The sequence below is a fragment of the Pagrus pagrus genome (genome assembly GCF_965226575.1).
Source record: "Pagrus pagrus genome assembly, chromosome: 7".
Taxonomy (NCBI): domain Eukaryota; kingdom Metazoa; phylum Chordata; class Actinopteri; order Spariformes; family Sparidae; genus Pagrus; species Pagrus pagrus.
The window spans coordinates 25,885,717-25,908,007 of record NC_140191.1 but is presented as its reverse complement, the minus strand read 5'-3'; the positions used below and the strand labels follow the sequence as shown (position 1 = coordinate 25,908,007).

The window sequence follows — 22,291 nt, the reverse complement described above, 5'->3', positions numbered from 1 at the left end:
TTTAAAGAGGTCTGAAGATGAACTCATAATTACTGGTGGGATAATGGGAGGGGCACCAAAGACTTTAGAAACATGCACTCAACCCGTGTGAAGAAACACTGCAGGGGTGAAACCTAAACTACTGGAGGTGCCATGGTGGTGCCGTACGTGGGCCGGGAGACGGGTGTTACCAACTAAAAAGTGGTTCACATACTGCCTGCTGTGGTATGCTATATCTGCTTACTACCCTCAGACTGCATGTGTGTCTGGCTGCGTCACTTTGTGTGTGTGTGTGTGCGTGTATAAAATGGATATGACACAACAGTATGAGCTGGAGGGCTGATTTAGGCTGGTACATGGGGCCAATGGGACAATCATGGACATTAGAGGTCTCGGACTCCCAGGCATTTGCATTTGGGTTTTCTATAACCTGACATTACTGCAGAAGGATGCCTCTACTCCACCCGTTATCTACCACAGCATGAAACCAATACTATACTATAATCTCATCCACTTGCCACTGGTCCAGACCAAAGCTATGTCTGTTCTCTGCAACTTCAGCAAACCTTTCTGCTCCTCTACCCAGTTGTTGTATTTCTGCTCATTTCCACCAATAAATGGGGCACAACACCTCTGAAACTCAACTCAGAATCATTACCAAAAGGGATGTGCATGTTTTCGCCTGCATTATTTTGAGAATGTAAAATTATTCACGGTAATCTATGTATAATTTCTAATATCTATCCATCTATTTTACTCCACTTATACAGGGTCGGGTTGCAGTGGCAGCAGGCTAAGCAGGGTATTCCAGACGTCACTCTCCCAAACAACGATGTAGTTCGTCCTGGGGAATCCCAAGGCAATCCCAGGCAAGATGCGATATGTAATCTCTCCTGTGAGTTCTGGGTCTGCCCCGGGGTCTGCTCCAAAGGGATGTGCCAAGTGGCTGAGCCAAGCCACCGTACAGAGGAAAATAATTTCAGCTGCCTATATCCACTAGTATTTTTTTAATTTCTAATGATAAGACTAGAGAAAAATAAAAGATCCTACAGATATAATGGATATATTCTGACTTGTTGACGTACTGACCTCATACCGTAATGCACAACAACAACAAGTGTGGCTGAAAGCAAGTAACATAGCTACCAGCTCCACGGTGGAGGAGTTTGTTCCAAAAAGGAGCAACTTTAATAGTGTGGATGCTGTTTGGTTACAAAAGATCAGATGCACAACAAACCATGGTAATATAAGAAGTTCAAGATGACTGTAACAACAAAATGGGGCATTAATACAAACTTATTTTATCACCTGAAGCAGAAACACCCAATTAAACCGGGAGAACCAAAAATCCCTTGAAGAGTCCCCAATGCTGTTGTGCATTCTAATCCAAATATATTTTTTACAATTTTGTCATATTGTTAAAATATCCTTATCACAGAAACACTCTGAAATACTGTTATATTATTTTAGAGACCAATATATGTGCGGAGGAGAATCCTCGTGCACTGGATTTCAACTGATACAAAACCACTATACAAAATGCACCCTTTCTTTAAACAAAAGGGGCTAAATATGAGACACCTCCTCCTCAAAGCCACAAACCGAGCCACCAGCCACCGTAACAAAATAACCCACTGCAAATAAGAATCATATGTCCATATGGCAATGTAAATTAGGCCTGACATCCTTTCCCTCAGACAGGACCGTGTAGTATCAAACACAGGGGCATTCTCGGGCTTCGTGCAGATGCTCAACGGGCTAATGTTTACATTGCTGAGGTCCTGGGTTTGGCTGTGAAGCATTAAATAACTGTGGCCAACTGTACCACTATCATAAACTAGTACTGGGGGCTAAATGAGTCGGCACTTTGTTACAGTAGGACACCAATATTTGATGAGATGCCAATAATGCCAATAATCTTCCTGGTGGGGCACTTTTGAGATATTTAGAAGCTGTAATGCAAAGATTCTTTAAAGATTTTAGTGTAGAAAAGCTGAACGTAATGCTCAGTCAGAGGCCATCTTCATCCAGTTGAGTTGAATGAGTTCAGTGTGCAAAAATCACTGATTACATGACACCATCTTCAGGAATGTGGAAGTTAATAACAACACTGGAAGACAATAACAACAGTTGGCAATCTGCACAGTGAGGAGGAATCAAGCGAGGGGTTGAGAGGAGGGCGATGTCTTGATATGACATGTTGCTGTGAGCTTCACTTAGCGCCATGACTCATACAGGTGCGGTGCTGCCCAATCTTCTACCCCACCCTGATTCTGAACCCATTCCTCATTTTACACAGACACACACACATGCACACATTCTTAACATAACTTCCAATGTACACTGTGACACCAGCATCACCCTGATATCCCTGCTGGTCACCTCTCTGAGGGGAGACCCATCATAGTACTCTGACTGCATCAGGAGTGCATTCTTCAGATGCTTTTGACACAAAAGGAGGCTGCCACTGTTTTTACAATATCATGGGATAGAATTTCAGGCTCTGGGGCCTGGGGAAAACTCATGACCCAGTTAATAGACTTGTGATAAAACTCTGCAGCATAAACACAAGTGACAGTCCCTGGCATAGAGTCCACTAGCTTGCATGAAGTGGTTTAGTAGGCTATTCTAGAAGTAGTGCTGCATGCCAGGGTATAATATGACAATATGTTTAAAAAAAAAAAAAGGCAAAATGCGGTAATGTCTGGGACAGCAAAGTGGCAAAAGTGCCCGAGTACAGTAGGTAATGGAGTTCAAATGAGATGAAGTCACTGCATTTCAGTCACAGGCAGAAAAAACACAACACTACACACTGGTACAGTACCTTACAAAGAATGACATTTTCTTATTGTACCGTCTCAAAAATCAATTTGTGTGAAAGAAAAACACAAGCCGTTTTATATTTGTATCTGCTTCAATGTATTTAAGCTTTTGGCATTGGAATAACGTTGCTTTAGTTTTAGACTTTATTGCGAAGCACAATTGTATATCTCAATATTTTGAAATCTTCTCAAAGGCATTTCATAAATGCTAGGACTGGGCAACAGAATCAAATATCATAATACTTTTGACCAAATACCTTAATATCAATACTGCGACAATATAGTAGAAATAACTGTTGGCACTTGGCAAGTACTAGAACAAGTGGAACATTCTGAATATTTCATCACTTTACTGTAATGCAGCCTTTAAAACAGGAAGAAACAACACTTTTGACGTGGATATAGAAATATACAAATTCAGGAGATATACAGTCCTGATAATAACTCACAGTCTAATTCACAGTCTATACAAAAGGGAAAATTACTTGGCAGCCACCTTGGCACTGCCCCAGGGCAGTCATTTTGGGCTAAAAAGACCAGGTCAATACCTAAGTGATGGGGAGAGAGCCAGAACTGCACTTGATGTAAAAGCTACATGCATAGAATCCTCAGTATATCAGATTTAAAATAAAGTTGGTTAAAAAATCTGCTAAAAAAGCTTGGTGACTTTGAGTGCAGCTCATCCCACCAGAGCACTTGGACATAAGCAAGTTTAATGTCCAATCTTTGCATAACCTCACCTTGCTTGGTAATCCTGTGTATTAGCGTGATATCCTTCTCTTCCACTATTAGTCCATCTGCAGCCACACCGATTCAGTTAAAACTGCCCTGAATCTCAACCGTGCGCTCCCGTCAATGGAACAACGCGTTTGGCTGATATCGTTCCCGGTTTGTCTGCTATAACGCAGCAAATTGGCTTTTTAGGGGATGGGGCGGGATATCAGTTTCTGACTTTTCTATTCAGAATGCCTTCAGTGGTCGGTTTCCTCTTTTAATGTCTCTCAGAAAATGGCTTCTGTTGTCATATTGCTCCTACTCATGGCTGGCCTCACACCTCAACTGTCAAACTCATTCGACTCACCTCACTGCCGGAGGTTCAATTACACCGTTTCAAGAGACAAGAAAACAACCACCAACACAGAGTCCTTTTTACATCTCTGACAGGACGCTTTGACAGCACTCTAACTTCTACATAGTAATTGTGGCCATAGCCTTTAACCCAGATGCTTCCGGTTGTTGGATGGGTTTTCAGGAGAGAGAACTATCCACTCTCATTGTGCGGTTTGACCCTTTTCTCAAAAGTCATCCAGCCATCTTATTTGCCCATGACAGCCACCTTTCATGTTGGGAAAATTGTAACTCAGAACGGGGGCAAGCCATTACATTTGAGACAGCGGTGGAGCCACAGGAAGTGCATTCGTAACTGCAAGATGATCAGTTAGATGGATTCAAGGGAAAGAAATGATATGCCCTGAGTGAGGACAGGACAGTTATATATGTTATGAATCTTTTGAGACAACCTCAAGAGGACATGCTGGCAGGTAGGTCAGTGTTAGGGTTTTTACATAACGGACTCGTACCTGATGAGCTCATTACTGAGTGGCTCATCTCCTCTGAATCAAATAGCATTCTCTTACCAAAATATGAGCATTGAGAAGAGGTTGATTACAGGGAATGGCAAACTATGCAGCAATATATAAGTAGATATAACTGACAGTGGACAAGTGTAGACAATCTACAAAGAGACTCCAAAAAATGGAAGGTGAGGATAGAACCTTGAACTGTCCTGGAAGCGTCAGGCTGAAACACGTCCTTAATATGGGTTCAGTTTAAAAAATGGGTCTTTTCCATACACATGTGCTGGCTTGGCTGGACTCAGTTGTACTTGGCGCGTCAGCCCAGGGCTGCAGGGATCTGCTTCTCCAATAAAACAGGGCTACCGGTTTTAAGGTGTTTCTTTAACTAAAGATGCACTTTTCTTGAGTCAAATACGTTTAAAAGCAGTAGGTTGATCTATGGCTGTGCCTAGAGGTCAGATGAGCAGCTATAAATACTCTTCCTCCCTGCAGTATTATTAAAGCATCGCTGCTAACAAAGCTCCATGAATTCAGCAATAAGTACATTTAATTTCCTATAAATTCCTCACAGTTAAAGTGTAAACTGAATTTAAAAACCCAAAGATTTAGTTCAGAAGCCACAAAAGTACTGTGAGCTGAACACACAGAGACTTTAAAAAAAACATCTTCCTCTCTGGGCTCTACCAACGACATTGTCATAACCCAGGCCTGTCTGAGGGGGATAAAGGGGATAGTCACGGATTGGTTACGGTCACAAGACGTCAATGCAACTTGCTTAGAGGCGGATCAGGCGCGCTTCAGTCCTACTCTGTAGAGGTTTCATCTTGAGCGTACAACTTGGCGCAGTTAAATTGGTTATGGAAACTCAAATCAGCAAGGCCAAAAGTGCCAATGGAAAAGCCATAATAGATCCTGTCCGGCTAGTAAGGCAGAGCTCTTTCAAAAACTAGCCAACGTCAAAAGGAGTTTTTACTTTTAAATAATAGCTGTGGGGTAATGAGTGATGACAAATGGATTTCCCTGAAAATACCGAATTGGGAAACTGATGAAATAAGTGCAAATGAGAAAGTGGAGTTGTGCAATTCCAGCAAATAAGAAGAGATTTGTGTTGCAATATATCTTATGGTTTGTGTAATTCTATTTTGATTTCTTCTCTGATTCCTCCACTTTACTGTAGAATATTCTTGGACTAAGTCAAGCATCAATTTTGAATGTTTCCTTACACTGTCTAGCTTCTGAGAGAAGCCAATAATCTCCAAGGAAGTCAGGCTATAAATTAGTCAACTTATCATTTACTACTTAAATTTTCCCAGACAATAATTACATGACAAAACAAGCATACACGCCCGGAGCCCCGCTTGATTTAAGTTCCAGCTAGGACACTTTGGCATCACCTCAGGGACACCAGTTTATGTTTGCCAACATAAGTCTGAGTAGATAAACTTCCTGAATAAATAAACCTGAATGGCTACTCAGGTCAAAGATTCAATCTGGTAGGAAAATACAGTATTTGGGGCCAGACTTAAGCAGCTGGCTACCATTCACACCGACATTAGATTGTACCCTTCACCAAGTTAATGGAATATTTGAGGTCAATTACTGTTCTGTATTTATCAAGCCAGCATCTCACTTCTGTAAGCTGCTGCCTTGGTACATCCGCCACCCTGCTGTGGCCGGGCTCCGAGTCAAAACGAGGTCTCCTGGTTGGTGGCGGCTGGTGGTAGTTGGGCTGGGCGACAGCTCTGGTGGCTGCAGCTTTACTACTCATTGTGCTCCAGGGCTGTCATTAGATGCCGAAGTCGTTCCGCTGGCTGCAGGGGAAATGTCATGTTTACTGCCATTCCCATACACACCCAAACCTAATGAGCAGCATGGAGCTCGTCCTCCGGCTCCTCGCTACAATCCGTCTCTTCCTTCTTGACTTCATCGATCCTCTGTGCTGCAGTTCATCTCATCTTCGTCATCCTCACCCCCTCCATCCATCCCTTCCTCAAACCATCCATTTACCCTTCTCTGCTTTCATGAAGCCTGCGCACTCAGTCCCAGCGCTCCCCACTATGCGGCCTTACCACTCAGAGGCTGGCGGCCAATGACCTGGCATGGCCTCAGAGGCTAGGGTCAGCGCTGTCACTCTCCCATGGCATATACACTCAGACAAATAAGCAGATGGGGGCCCCACAAAGGCATGTGCACGCAAGCCACACAGCTACATATGCACGTGGATATAGTGTGTGCCAGTACACACCCCACACGTGCAGACACACACAGCTTTTAATACGCCGTTGATTCAGGATTGATTGATTTACATTTTTTGACAGTGAGTTCCTTTCACAAGTTGCCTCCGGCTGCCGATGTCATTGTGGAATTTGAGGTGTCACCTCATTGAAAAGGTTACATTCATTTAGGGGTTTGAAGAGATTTAGAAAAACAGTGGCATCTTTGCAAAGTATATATTTATACAGTGTACAGTTATGACAGAGCACTAACTCATTCGAAAAGGACAGTGTACAGACCATGGGGATGAGAAGTGAATAAAAACAGTCCATACTTGAAGCTAAACTGGGCTGCGGTTTCACTGGTGCAGAATCACATAATGTGCTTTCGAAGGTTCAAAACACATGCAAGTCTTTCCAGAACAAGTTGCCAACACTTATTTGTTGGATCTGTATTTTTACGCCACTAAACTGGTTCGAGAATGATTTAAAAATAGGGGTGATGACAAAAACAAAATCTGCTGTGCTTGTACACACACACAAACACATGCTGGACTGTAAGTGACTCCCAGTCTTCCCACATAGTATTCCTCTTCTTCCCTCGGGCCGTCCATCAAATTGCGACAGGAAGAGAAAGTTTAGTTCTGTGCCGCCACCGAGGAGTCGTCCTTGCCGCTGGATCCGCTGGCTTCGCTCCCTTCTGCCGACCCTGTAATTGTGCGGCCACCGCAGGGTCCTAACTCATGCGCCACCATGTGATCTCCGTGACAAATGAGAGTCGGGACAAGGCTTGACTACTTGCTGGGGCCTTTAAAGTGGAACTCTGCGATTAGCGGAGAGGGGTGAGCGCTCGGCGAACTTGAGGCCCTGTTAAGTCACAGCGCTGAGAGGGAGGCAGGGTGGGAGGAAACACAAACACTCACTCACTCTTTCGGTGCCATACACTCGCTCGCTTGCCCGCTCTCTCTCACGACAGAGAGGGAAAGTGAGAACCAGTCAGAGAGAGGGAGGGTGAGAGAGCATGAGAATGAAAGAGCAGGGGAGAAAGTGTAGAACAGCCTCGGCGCTGGGCGGAGGGCCAAGCCATCCTCCAGAGGAGCCAGGACGCCAGAGGAGACCTCAGACAGAAATAACTCCAAACATCCCATAAAGACCCATTAAAACCAATTCATCTCAATTACTCTCTGACACACACACACACACACACACACACACACACACACACACACACACACACACACACACACACACACACACACACACACACACACACACACACACACACACACACACACACACACACACACACACACTCTCTACCTTTCTGCCTTGCAACCACGCTGTACCGCCGACTGTGCACCAGTGTGTACAAACAGACACACTACTACTACTGTACACACACCAACTTGATGACAGCTCTTTGTGAGCATCCCGCAGATTACTGCATATATGAGCAGACAGTAAGCTCATAAATATCAATCAACGTCTTTTATTGGTCCTGTAAAATGGTGTATAACATAACAAAAGATTGGTTTCTGGGGATGTAACATCTTCAGAATTTCTTGGAAGGAGGATTTTTACTCAGCAGGATAACCTGTATAAAGTGGAAGTATTAGGAATGTAAAGTAAATAAGACTGACCAAGACCAAGGATGGAAACCAAGGAAAATATACAAAGTAGGTCACAGCTGGCCACTGCACGGTTATAAAGTTGTTTTGTGCACTTAAAAAAACCTTTCTCAGGTATCTGCATTTAAAGTCACATCCTTCACAGTGTAAAAGCCAAAGTTACATAAAAAAAGTCATGGCAAGAGAGTGTGAGAAAGGAACAATAGCAAGGAGTCAAACCAGCAGCTGCGGAAGAGCAGAGCTCAGAGAGGAGACGCAGATGCAGATGCTGCAGTCTCAACTGGGTTGTAATAAAATTAAGGATAACTTCATTATGGCTTATGGTTAAGGTTAGCATTATTATACTGACATAGACTAAAAAAATCTAGCCTAATCACTTTCATGCACTAAGTGACCCAAATCAAACACCAACAATGTTGCTTGACCCACACACGAATGCTGTGTTCGGCCAAAATGCTCACCGAGGGCCCTCCAGTAGTGACGTCTCAGTTCACTTCTTCCTTCAGGGTAGCAGGCATGACCTTTTTGATGTTTATAACCATTTATGAGCACTAATTTAATTTAAAGCTGCAGTGGGACAAAGGTTGAGTATTTTAATAATCAGTTAATAGTCTAGGTTCTCTGACTACAGTATCTTCAATGTGATAACTGTGATAATTGTGATAATAGTTTAATTGACTATTTTTGGGTTATGTACTGTTTGTACTGTAAATAATCTGTCGCAATAATGTCGCATTGAGTTTTGGAGTAAGTTTCATTGAGATCGTTTCTGTTTTCTTAAGTTTTTATATTTTATTTTATAGACTAAACAATTAATTGAGGAAATAATCAGCCAATCATTCAACAATTAAAAGTTATGGGTTGAAGAACTAGTCTAATTTATTCTCAGACCTGTCGAATCCAGGTTGTAATTTTTTTATTAACTATCAAACTGTTCTGTGGCTGTGTTCTGCAACTTGTAACTTTAAATGTGTGCGTTTCCTTGTAAAATATAAAAACCTACTAGTGAAGCCAATTTTCTTTCCCTAAAGGAAATTTATAAAGTTGATAACAGTGTTGTCAGAGGACTAAAGTTCATGAAAAAAATTCTACTGTGATGAATATAGTTTGAATGCTATTCCATACTGTATAATTTTCACTTCATAAACTGCTTTCATTTTGCAGTGTTCGCATTTGGATGACTCCCAAATAAAGACATTTGCCACAATTACATTGTGCCTCATAAATGAAAAGCAAATGTGTCCTGACCACATAGGGTAATCATAACACAGTGTGGGATAATAAATAAAAAGTGTTCATTCCACTGGCTTAGGTTTATACAAACAGAGACAATGACAATGATCAAAGTAAATGCTATACAAACAGTGGTGTCTAACTGTTGCAGTATCATCACAAGACGCTACCACCATTTAATTAAACCACCTTAAAGTCACCACAAGATAGATAATACAATATGAGGAAGTTATGAAAAAGAAGACTAAGACAAACCCCCTGCTGCAGCACTTCATAAACCTCCACAACAGGAAACTTGTTTAATAGGTCCCAGTACCCGTGACATTCCTACAGGAGCATGGATATGACGGCATCTGGCTCCCATCAATGCTGCACAATATGAGAAATATCCGCCATGTCCCAGATCTATTGTCAGTTTTACAAGCAGTGTCTTAGCCTTTTTTCCGTAAGTCAATGTGACCAATTTCTCACCATCGTATTTATAGTAATCTTGATGTTTTTAGTGTCATTGTTCATATAAAGTATGTAAAAAAAAGAAAAAAAGAAAAAGAATTGTAGATTTTTTTATTGTTTATCTTGAATTTGGTGAAAAGTTTAAGGTCCTAAGTTTAAAGGCAAGAAAACTGAGCCTTAATCATTGCCATTCAACAACTGGTTTAAACTAAACTCAATTCATAGAAGCTTAGGTAAGGAAATCCTTTCACTGACATCACTGATATATAAAGTGTGTACTAATTAGGCCAAAATCATAATAACTAAAAAGAAGCCGAAGATGAAGTTGTTTTTATTTTCCTGTGGTGGTGCCCCCAACATTAAAGTTGATACTAGCTGACAATGCCAGTCGTGTCATTTGATTGGTGCAATGCCTGTGTGGGCAGGCAATAAAAATAGTTTTCAAAAATCACTTCAATTCCAACCACCAAACAGGTAGTTAACCAGCTGTGGGGGCTAACACTGTCAGCTGTAAATCCCATCTGTTGTTTGAGCACTCACTATGTTACTCTCTGACCATACCTTATACTTTGTGCCCTGATTCATATCACAGTATGACATACAGTGTAGAGCCTGACCAATAGAGAGGTTGGCGAATGTATGTATACACCGATATTGGTCTATCACAGGTATATCGGTATTGGTGTGTGTTTTCCGAGCTGAGCAGATATGACAACATAATGCAGAAAAAGATGCTTGGGGTAATTTATAATCATTAAATCTCCAGTGAAGTTTACTGTTTCAGTGCACCGATGTAATTTTGGACAATAAAAATTGTATTGTTATACTGTAAAATATTTCGCCTCCATTACATGCGTTTGTCGTAACTGCATTTGAGGGCTCATAGCCAAAAGCATGCATATAGTGAGCCTAGCTGGCTATCTCCCACCACCACTAAGGCTGACAGCACATCTCCTAGCAACACCAGCTCTAAAACATAAATCACAACATGTCATAAAAACCCAGTTACACTAAAGAGTCCAAAAATTATATTTTGCTTTTTTGGAAAAATGTATGTACTTTTAATGTACTTGAACTTTAAAAACCTCAGCAACTTTAGTATGAAAGACCTCAGAGTGTTGGCCAAACTGTGAACTCTGACGTGCAGTCAAAAAAGTTAAAAAATGAACACAGTTAATCCAAGCTGAGGAACAATACATGGAAAGTCTAAAAAATACAAGAAACAATTGAGTTTGAATAATTGTTAACAAATCCTAATCATGTTTGAAAGGGAATTCGAAAACATTGCAAGAAAAAAAAACACATCAGTAAATGTGTTTTCGATTAAATATTAGGAGCCGTTTTGAAAAAAGAAAAACATAAAAACCTCTATTTGAGATTGATGAAACCCTTTTATTAGTTTTTGGTAAGGTTTCAATTTATGTCAATAACTCGATGATTTATAAGTGACTTTTAAAGGATCTGGAGAATCCCTGGGCAACGGACTATCTGGTGGTGTGTGTTGCATCTCAGAGGACCTCTTGGATGTCACTGTGCCCTTGTGACTTCAGACACTCTGCCTTTTCCACTCAGTCCTGCTATCGGCCTTCAGGCTGACCTCAATGATCTCAATCTGCCCACACCTCAGGCCAAGGCTCCTTAACAAAACCGTCCTCTCCAGTGGAAAACTGACGACCTGGCCCAAAAACAGCAATGAGCGATCCAATCTAAAGTGCCTTTTGCTTTTAGAGGGCTCGTTTCATAACACTCACTGCCATCACCATCTTTGTCATTATCATATGGTGCAGAACTGGTGTTTACTGACAATCACTGCATGGGATGGATGGAGCAGAAAGGTATGATTTCACATTTCATTTTGATTTTCTCGCCCATTTGTCTCTAGTAATTAATCTCATCTGTTTAGCAAGTGATTATCACAGATGAACAGCTCAGTCTGTCTAAAATCCAACAGAACAACCATGGCTCACACTCACAATGTGTCTTATCTCTCAGAATCCATCCGAGCCATGAGCCTATATGATTTTTCAGTGTGTCCAAGTGTGGATTTGGCCACATTTCTCCGGTGAGTGACACTGGGAAGAATTTGAGAAATCTCCAGTGCCTAGCTGCGGAATGTAAGCAGTAGCTATGGCCAGGAGGAAGAATGGAAAAGAAGTCAGTAGCAGACAGTCAAGTGGGGGGTGGAGGGGGACTGAAGGAGACACAGAGGGGAGATTACAATACCTTCAACATTTTTGGTAAACCGCAAATGGCCTTCGTTAATTTACACTTCTTATCCAGATAAATAACCCAAATACTGTAAACTGAAGTGCTGGTCAAGGATTAATTCCTTTTGCAGTGTTGCATTACGCCATACTTTTCACCAGCGACGCCACCAGAGAGACAGAGGAGCTGGACCCAACGTCGAAAAACAACCATGAGTAATTTTCCACTGATATAACCACCAGAACACTGCTGCAGCACCACACACGACAGAATTATGACACACATGAACCCCCCACCCCCCAACCCCGCTCCTAACTCGCTCTCTCTTGCCCCACATGTTTTCTTTTACCCCACAAAGCCCCACTGGTTCAGTCCACAGAGCGCAGTGTTAACATTGTAATTACAGACGTGGGCTACAATAATAATGTGGAGAGTGGGGCCCAAACCTCTGGCCACTTTCTTCCTGTGCCATTTACTTCTACTTTGATTGTTTCCAGTGTGTGTGTGTGTGTGTGTGTGTGTGTGTGTGTGTGTCTGTAACAGTGGGCCAAAGATATTCGGAGTGTTGTGGTGGGCCAGTGAGCAAATACTGGCTGAGACCCCTCAACTGAAAGGGAAACACAGGCATGAGCCCGGCCTGTCTGCATGCTAATCGCTAGCAGGCGTCCGCCCCATCCCGTGGCCTGGCTCCAGACCTCAGATTCAGATAAAGTCAGAGTCTGCTCACCACCGCGCTGGGTGTCAAATCTGGCCTGGTCTCAAAGCAAGGGCAAAATCCACTAACTGGATCTTAATAATCTGTAGGATCACGATAATATTCCAAGACATTTTGTTGTAATTATCTCAAAAGACTTGATATAACAAAGCTGATTGAATGTACAGCGAGTTCATCAAAAGTTTTACATCTGCTGTTCCAAACACAGTGTCTGGTATGTTTTTCCTGGGAACAATCCACTGGCACACATCAGGGGTTCCCGTCCTTTAAAAAAAAAAACCACTTTCCAGCACATTTCCAACTTCCTGCAGACTAATAATGTTCTGTGTGTGGGATTCTCATTTGACATGTTAATAGCTAACCTTGAGAACAGTTGTTAGATGCTCAGACAGTATGGCCAATCACCGGTGGGTGTCATGAGATCCTACACACCGGTAAGTGCTTCACTTTATGACACTACTTGTTCTTTTTTCTCTTCCTGTCTCTCGGTCTCTTAATGGCTTTAAATTACATGTTTCTACATAAAGTGAATACACATATTGCTATCTTAAAAAGGTGCACTATGTAGTTTTGTGGAATCATTTTTAATCTGAAGAGATAGATCTTCATTGACTGTTTTGTATGCCCAAACATACTAAATAAACACACTCCTTCATTTTCATGACTGAATAAACAAACTGAACTTAAGAGGACAACACAATTTCATACTGGTTTTACTTTATTTATTTATTTTATATGTGTGTATATATATATGTGTGTATATATATATATATGTGTGTATATATATATATATATATATATACGTGTGTGTGTGTTTATATTTGGCGGACCCTGCCACCTTTCTTGCTTCAAACAGGTTTCTGGGTACCTAAGTTTGCTCTGAGAACAGCTTGTTTATTCACTTATGGAAAAAATAAATATATTAATGTGTATTATTACCTCATAAATATTGTAAATATTAAAATTCTGGGTTTGAATTTCTTCTCCAAAGCGACATAGTGCCCCTTTAAATATATGTAGTACTGAATCAATAAAACCACTAAATTGGAATAACAAATTATACAATGTCCATATCCTACTATATTAGCTACTATGTTATATGACATGTATATCTCTAAAGCAGTGGTTTTCAAACCTACATTTATGCTCGTCATTTCATGTGTCTTGTATCTGAACAAAATCCAAATGAGATTTCAGACACTTTCATTTAGACTTACATTTCCTCCAGTCTGCTGCACACTGGCAGTTCAGTTGCAACAATAACATTTTAGCCACCATTAGCTCACAAATATGTGTGACCGAACACAAACACATGAATGAATCATATTTATGAACTAGGGGCTTGACATAAGTTTAATCGCCTCCACAGGCCTGAACTCACGCTGCTCTCTCACCCACGCACATCATTCAGGGGCTGAACTGATCATGGAACAGATAAACGCTACTTCAGCTCAGTGCGCCTTGTATCTGATCGTATATGTAGAAGCGGTTGGAAAAGCTTTTCCTTGTTCCTTGACAGAAAACAATGTTCCAGTGCAACTTTAGATGCCATCATCACAAGGCCAAAGGAGAAAGTCTGTTTTTCTTTAATACATCCATAGTCTGCGTGGACATTTCCACAGACTGCTGACTGACATAATTATGCTAATTCACTATGAAAATTGCATATGCGTCTTTGAGAGACCAATGCATCAACACCTTTTGAACATCTGGCTGGAATGCGTCTCACGCCACCGTCGGAGTTCAATCAGTCTTAAATGCTTCTTGGATTCACAGACTCTAAGCTTTTTACATTTCCTAAAATAATTACTCATCATAATTTCTGTTTCATTTCCAAAAAAGTTTAAAAAGCCAATTTATTATCTTTTTTATATTATGGATTCAGATGTAACATTAAAATGATACTAAACTGAGTGAAACCTTATCTTACATTAAAATGTTTGAAAGTTCTTTAATTAATTATAGGTTCAAGTTAAAACAATTTATTCTGTCATTTGTATGTTTAAATCACATTATTACTTTTTGCTGTTCTCGGTTCATTTACACAGCCTCCACAGCATGTGCCATTACTGCTGTCCAGATGGTTTTGCAGCTAATTTTTTCCTGTAGCCTTGCTCTTATTTGAATAACACTATTTTAAAAAACAGTGGAAACAAGCCATTCTTGATAATCGCACCAGTCCTAGACACAGGCGGGTCCTGGATCATCATCTGGAAGCCACCTGTTAGTTGCTGTGATTTGCTGTTCTACAACATTATCATCCTGACAAGCTCAAGGCTCTTTCTAGTCGGGAAATGGAGCAAAAGGGATGCGCCATAATTTCTACTTTATGTTCTTCCATTGGCATTCATGGAAATGCAGAGCTCAGAGGAAGCTGCTGCTGGATCAAGGACGAGAAGTGAGTGAGTTCAGACATTGCCCAATCAGTGAATAAGTTTCAAGGTTGGGCTACAGCATCACTATTGTGGTGACAACTTAAATGAAACCTGCTGTGCCATGTTCACAAGCACCAGGCAAAACTGGATCAAGCAACTGAACCAGGATTTGCCAGCAGACTTGTTTCAACGGATTTCCATGTGGCCGTTCAGAAACCTGGCTTTATTGGACGGGCTCTTTACATTTTCATAATTCAATATTATTGTAGCTGAAACACAAGGATAATGAGGCTGCACTGAGCAGTAGATGTCAAAGCAGACGTCTTAAGTGGTTGACAGGGAACTTGTCCAGACCTTGTAAAATATAAATTTGTCACTTTTCTCTGGCTTCTGTACAATCAAAATATAAAAATACCATTTTTTTCCCCCACTGACTACCTGACAAAAATAAATCCTTCTAGTTGTGGAATCATTAATAAGCTGACATCATCATCATTTACTCTGTAACTGAGCTCAGGGTCTCCTGTGAACGGAGCTAAACTCTCTATTTTTATTATGGAGTTATTAAAAACGTTACTACCAGATGTGGCAGAACAATCCTGGGTCAAAATTGGGGATTATTGGGGGAGGAAAGCTGATCAGCAAATTGAAAGCTCAGTTAACCACAATAATTCTGACACTCCAACATTTTGACATTAGATCAAATTTTCCAAAACATTTTCAGGGGAGGCTGAGAGGAGAGTGGTCTTGTTTGGTTTTCCCCACAGAAAGCAACAGCCAGACTACTTTATCAGTCATAAATATTCAAGTTATGGTTTAAACCTTCAGAGTCTGTTTTTATTCATTATCAAAAGATTGTTTCCATCTGAGGAAGCCAGGGTCAGTTTTGCATAAATACAGACGATTAAATGGTTTTTGTAAGTATCATCTTTTTAATAGTTATGTTCCATATTAATGTGTGGTCGCAATTTGGAAGACTTTCCATCAGTCCGTGGTGCACTGCTCTGCTAATGTCATGGCAACTTCAATTGATTATTCAGCCCATATAATTATGGTAGGTGGTATTAAAAACAATAACAGCCACAGCCGTCAAGATTAGAACAACAGTGGAACTTGAAATTGAGCAGAAAAACACTGGTGGCTCCCTGAGTCCATTTGCTTTTGTGTCTTTTTCCACCTCAGCACATGACAAACACATCTGAGCGCACTGTGTCCTGCCTGACTCCCGCCTGCTTCCAAACGTTGTATTTACCTGCCGTCTTTGGCTCGGGACACACATTACAGCTTGAAACCATTAAGTGAGAGTGAGGGGGTGAGCAGAGCCTTGATAAGGAGGTCTTATCTGTACAGTGAGTCAACAGACGCCAGAGCACTCAGAACACGCAGGCATTGCAACCTGCATCACTTCCAAGAATCAGAACAGATGCTGCTGCACATTCCTCCTCCTCAGCCCCCCCTCACATCTCTACCTCCGCCATCAACCATTAAATTCTGCCTTTGTATGTGACCCGGACACACATGTATTTATATGTTGTCAGGCTTGAGATATTGGTGCACTTGTGCGCTGCAGGTCCTTAAGTGACTCCTCCTGCCTGTGTTTTGGAGGGTTGAACAGGTTCAGCCAAATTGGTTGCATCACTACGAGGGCTGAGCTCCAGGCAGCACTGCAGTCACAGAGACTTTGGGCCAAGAGACATCTATCAAGGGAGGAAGTTTACACACATTTAAGAGAAGACAATGAGCTGGAGTAAGCCATTAGCAGGCCAACCAGGGACCGGCAGGCCACCTCAAGTCCTGAAAACACAGAGTCGCCAAATATTTGATAGTTATATCAAAATGTAATGACAAGCACTTTGGCACGACTTTTCACAACTTGTCTGATGAGATTAGAAAACTGCTTTGACGTGTTGCAATTCTGACAGGTTTAAACAAAAGCTGCACCTCACAGACAGAGCGGTTATTGTTTCAAAATATTAGGCTTGGAAATGCCTCTCGAATTCCTTTCTGGTCATCAGGAATCGGGCTGTATGCAGAAAGTTAAACTGTTATGAGACTGTTACGAGTATGAATAATAAGATGCTTCTGTCCCCATTGAACTTAAGTTTCCCGTTTGGTTGCATCCCACATGTTCACTGTGGTGCTGTGGTGCTGTGGTACAGGGTAGAGTCGGTCTGTGTTTATGCACCGCTCACTGCTTTGGGAACACTCTGTGCTGTCACCAATTGTATGTAATTGAAAACAGATCCAATTATACATCAATTTTAATGCATGAATTCACATTATTCAAACCTGTCTTCTTTGCATGGAAAGTTTTCATGAAAGGTCTCCATGCTGCACAAAGTTCACAGGGTCTACCCACCAGCCTACACCCTGCCAGACAGGTGCATGCTGAGTAAACAAGGCCACACACGAAGGATATGAGGCGGACAGCTGAGATATGAATTATGCTGGACAGGACACTCGTGTATTTAAGAGAGAATCGGAGGAATAAAACAAAGTTTTTTGATCCACCTTGAGGTGTGTGAGCCTTTCATACTCAGAAGACAGATTTTGGATGGATGGATGACTTTTATGGGAGCAGATGGGGACTTGCAAACTGACAGGCTAGCAGAGACTTGTTAAGAGGACATGCCCTGACTGACTAACTCCCTGTGGTTGAAATGAACAAAAATCTGTGGGATGCGTCCAATAATACTGAGAGAGTGAGGAAGGCAGAGATAATAGGGAGAAAAATTACAGACTGAGCTTCATGCTCAGCCAGTAACTAAGAGATACCAACACAACAGAGGCTTTAAAAACAGACTCTTTTCACTAGAGGATATTGCCACTCCTTGCAGTGACAGCCTCTTGGCCCACTACATTTTGTACAGTTAGTGAAATATCAGTGTTGTGGTTGAGTTGGCTCTTTTTAATACATCAATCAGAAAAAGGAAAATAACACTTTCAACTCTTTATTGTAAGGTTGGTAATGCACGACGTTCTGTTTATAGCTCACTATACTATACTTAGCTCAGGAGGGATAATGGCTGTCACATTTTATTCATAACTCCAAATTTTGTTAAAAATAAGGAAAAAATGTGCATTTGCATTGTAATCCAACAGACGCTCTTAAAATCCAGCTTGATCTATTGTGTGCCCTGTTGATCCATCAGTAAACTAAGCCGATAACTAAAAGTGGAGGAGGACACTGGGCAAGCAAAGCTGTCCTGACTGGAAAAATCAAAACACTGAAGCATCTGAGAGGCAGTGTGTGAAAGTATTCTGGGTTCTAAACTGTAGATGGGAAAATAACCAACAATAATAAAGCTGTTTCCTGACTTTGTAAAAAGCAGCTGCCTTACTCATCATCAACAACAACAACCTGCTAGCTGCAACCTAAGTAAGCGAGCGGAGGCACCAGAAACTATACAAGCTTGTCCAACTTCTTTCTGGTCACCACACTCATCCTCACGACCCCTGTCAGAAATAAATAGCATTACACTCTATGGAATATATCTGGATAAATTCTAATCAATTCCATGTTAAGTTGCATCAAATTCAAACTGACTTTATGAAAAAGTGACGGTCCTAGAAAGAATAAAGGTTTGAAACAATCCGATTTGTTCACAAGCCTCTGGCAAAAGCATTGTTTGACTTCACATTATGGACATTATTATTAATGTATTAATTTATTAATTAATTTATATTTCTTTGTCTCAGTGACCAATCAAAGCGTTTTACAAAACAAGTCAGCATTCACCCATTCACATACACATTCATACACTGGTGGCGGAGGCTACCATGCGAGGCGCCACCTGCTCATCAGGAGCGAGAACCATTCATACACAAACTCACATACCGATGAAAGCAATTTGGGTTTCAGTATCTTGCCTAAGGATGTTTCGACATGTAGACTGCAGGGGCAGGAATCAAACCACCAACCCTCCTATTGATGGACGACCTCTCTACCTCCTGAGACACAGCCGCCCCAGGCTTGTGGAAAGCATAGACAGACTTTGGACCCCTCATGTCGGGCATTCCTAAGTATTCTGACTTCATCTTGGCCACATCGGCAAATTGATGCTGCAGCTTGTTCTTTGACAGGTCTGTTTAGAAGCCAGCAATCACAAATTCAAGAAGTTACAGTAGGTGAAGAAAAAACGAGGGGGAAAAAAAGGAGGCCATTGCGTGCACAAGCTGCTGCCCAACAGGACCCGTGTATGGTGCCGTCTCCGTCTGTGTGACTGTATTACTGACCAGCCTTGGCGAGCCACTCCGATTCTATGCTGGCCAGCTATGGAATCTGGAAAACCTGAAAATGAGGCTGAATCAGCAAAGATGGAGTAATACAATAATGAGAGCTGAGATTTCTTAAATACTGCTGACAGGCCAATTCGAAGCCAAGACAAAAAAAAATGTTGATCCATGTAAGAACGCGCCGAAATGTTGGCTAATTGGCCGTCTAAACAACAATAAAAGCCGCTTCACAATCAGGAGTTAGGCAGACCACTCAGTAAGGAATCAAAAGCTTACGTGTGGCATGTGCTCCTAACATGAGCATCTTTCTGACAACTACATCTCCACACGTACTCTGGCCGAGTAGGACAGGGAGACTTTCCACAGCGTACTGTGTCATCTGAGCCACTGGTCTGGCAGAGGTAAACCAGCCATTTTGTTTATCCCTTAAAGAACAACTATTACATTTACTGGACCGCACTGGACAGCGGGACAACATAAAATACACTCACTTTTTCTCTACTTTTACAGCAAATTCTGCCCATGATTTCCTTTGTCAACGAGAGGGTTGAATATATTTAGATCCAAGTATAGCTGATGGCTGCCAGAATGGATCCCTCAGGAAACAGAAAGATGGCATGTTCGTCCAGAGCGCTGCCTTAATGATCTCTCATGCTTAAAGACACATCATTCTTCATTTATTTTATACATCCATGCTCAAAAACAACACAGGCTACATATAAATCAGCTCACCACACACACACATGCACACACGCACACACCCTTGACTAAAAAGATATGCGAGGTAAATGTGACTCACAGGAAATTTTAATTGGCTGCCAGAAGCCGGATGTGCGTCTGCGGCCTATCTCACTGTCTGCACACACACCGCATCTGACGGCCAGTTAATAAGCACTACAAAAGGCCAGCTTTACCGAGATGTGTGCAAGCCGGAAAAGCTGGACACCAGGTGTACAATCTTTTGAATTAAGAAGTTGACACAATGTCATGGCTACTCCCTCTCCAAAGCTAAGAATAGCACTGCTCCCAAGACTCTATTCATCAGAGAAGAAGAGACTTTGTAAAAAGAAAAGTGGTTGAGTTGATGGAGTCTTTTGTAAAGTAAAAAAACATGTCAAGTAATGTGAGGTATAAAGACGACACCATGTCACAGGACTACACTGGGATAACATCATACGCAACGATGAGTATACACTGTTCAGTCAAAGGCACTGAAGCTCAGTGGTCGGTCAGTCTGTAGGGACTTGGCTTGGGGACTGGAGGGTGGCCAGTTATAGACCCGCTCAGACCAGTCAGTACAGAGTGTGGACTGGTAACAGGAGAGGTGCGAGTTCACCGTCTGGGCACTACTGATGTGCAAGGCACTGAAAACCCTAACTGCTTGGGGCTCCTAATATGGGGCAGCTGCTTCTGCCTGACACCTCTCCATACATTAATGCATGTGTAGAGGTCCTGTTAGTGTATGTGTGCATGTGTGTTTATTTTGGGCTGTGTGTGTGAAAAAAAACTGAATTTCCCTGAAAAGGGATAAATAAAGTATGTCTTCCCCTTGATCATTTCTTTTTGATACAATGGTCTGCTGGCAGTCGTATGGATGGTGAAGGTATTCCCTTACTGCAGCTCCCCCCCTTTGCAACCCACAGGACCCAAATCAGCCACAACAATAAAACTACCAACACCAAACAGCCACAACATTTCATCTGAATATCAACATCCTGACATTCACTTTTTCCTCCTTCTGTGAGAATTTGCTGCTTTTCTCTGTTTTTACATCATTGTAAATTGAGTATCTTTGGGTTTGACAGATGACAATTCTGTTACAAAAATAATCATTATTTGCAGCACTAAAATGGTGCTGTATATAAATATTCCACTTGAACTAGTTGTGCATGGGTGGGTCGCCGAGTGACGAAACTCTTAATGTCTGAGCTGCAGCCACAGAAGCAGCTGTGCAGCATCCAGCAGTTAGGGCACCACTGTGCAGGGTTATTGAGGACATGAAGGGCCATGTTTCTCATTTCAGGCATTGGCTACTGCTTCATTGTTGCAGAAACCTTCAAGGCAAACATGTATTTTGATTTCCTACGGATCTTAAGAGGAAATTTAAATTCCAGCAGTAGTGCAAATTAAACTTTTGCTGTGTGCATGGCTGCAAGAGACTGTACAAGCAAGCAATTAGTGTGCATTCGCTGGTCGTGTCCATTTTTAAGTATATCTTTGAGACAGGTGCTTTAACAATAATAATAATAATAATAATTTTTGTCAATGACAGAATTTAATCAGCTTGATAATATTTGTTGGTATACACTCAATCTAAGGCTTGAACTAACAATTGTTGATCTGCCAACTACATTCCCAGATCAATGATTTGTTTAACTTAAAGGAATATATTCACAATTACCATTCTCAAATTCCTGGAGCCCAAGGTGAAATCTTCAATATGCTGGTTTCAACAATATCAAACAGAGGAAATCAGCTATTCCTCCCATTCAAGAAGCACGAAGCAGAGAAACATTTATTTAGAATTTATACAGCTAACCAATTACATGTCTACACACAAGGTTATTTCAGCATTAGGCCTTGAGCACCTTTTTTGAATTAAAAAGAATAGGACAGAATATTGAATTGATGCTTTGTGCATCAAACCGGTGCTGATTATACCTTTTATTTAAGTTGACGAGTCTCAGCAGCTTAAAAGCTCCTTAGTTCTCCCATTTGTTTTCATTCTGACTTAATGCACATATTTCCTATGCGCATCAGATTAATTAAAAGATAAAACAAAAGCCCTTTAATGTGTATTCCTATGCATTATTCTAAGTGATAAGAATCATGAATTGGCCTGGAAATCATTCTTT

At 41.4% G+C, this 22,291-nt stretch overlaps 1 protein-coding gene across 1 annotated transcript in view; it reads right to left on the bottom strand.

The window, feature by feature from the left end:
* bckdhb (branched chain keto acid dehydrogenase E1 subunit beta) overlaps positions 1-22,291 on the bottom strand; it is a 55,532-nt gene that overhangs the window by 13,578 nt on the left and 19,663 nt on the right. The window lies entirely within an intron of this gene.